This window comes from Charadrius vociferus, unplaced genomic scaffold, assembly GCF_000708025.1.
Source record: "Charadrius vociferus isolate BGI_N301 unplaced genomic scaffold, ASM70802v2 scaffold932, whole genome shotgun sequence".
Classification (NCBI taxonomy): Eukaryota; Metazoa; Chordata; class Aves; order Charadriiformes; family Charadriidae; genus Charadrius; species Charadrius vociferus.
In genome coordinates, this window is record NW_009647299.1 from 299373 (window position 1) to 300077 (window position 705).

The following is a 705-nucleotide window of genomic DNA, read 5'->3' on the forward strand; positions in this document are numbered from 1 at the left end:
TGTAGAGACCGGGACCGGCATCACCCAAACCTGTAGAGACTGAGACCGGCATCACCCAAACCTGTAGAGACCGGGACCGGCATCACCCAAACCTGTAGAGACTGAGACCGGCATCACCCAAACCTGTAGAGACCGGGACCGGCATCACCCAAACCTGTAGAGACCGGGACCGGCATCACCCAAACCTGTAGAGACCGGGACCGGCATCACCCAAACCTGTAGAGACCGGGACCGGCATCACCCAAACCTGTAGAGACCGGGACCGGCATCACCCAAACCTGTAGAGACCGGGACCGGCATCACCCAAACCTGTAGAGACCGGGACCGGCATCACCCAAACCACAGCCGAGCGGGGAGGGAGGGGGTGGGCAGCGCGTTTTAGGAAGCGGCACATGGGAATCTCCTTCCTTGCAGCGGGGAGGCGCAGCCAGGACCCGGCTTCGCTGCCAAAGAGATTAAGAGGGTTGAAAAAGGGATTGGGGATTAATCTGAACAAGACTATTTAGACTGATAATAGCTGAGGTTTAATAAACCCAACAAAGCACGTAGGAGTTTTAAGAGAGACTTTCGAAACGCCCAGCTGTGTTGTTTTACGGCTTAAACCACCTAAAAGAGGGAATAGGGATTTTGGTTGGGTTTGTTTTTTTTTTTTTTCCCCCGTGGGCTGTTCATCTTGTCGCTGCCTGCACAAATTGCCCCTAAAAA

The 705-nt window shown here is 54.2% G+C and overlaps 1 protein-coding gene across 1 annotated transcript in view; it reads left to right on the forward strand.

Annotated features, from left to right (window-relative positions):
- Positions 1-705, forward strand: part of AQP2 (aquaporin 2 (collecting duct)) — a 5732-nt gene that overhangs the window by 2037 nt on the left and 2990 nt on the right. The window lies entirely within an intron of this gene.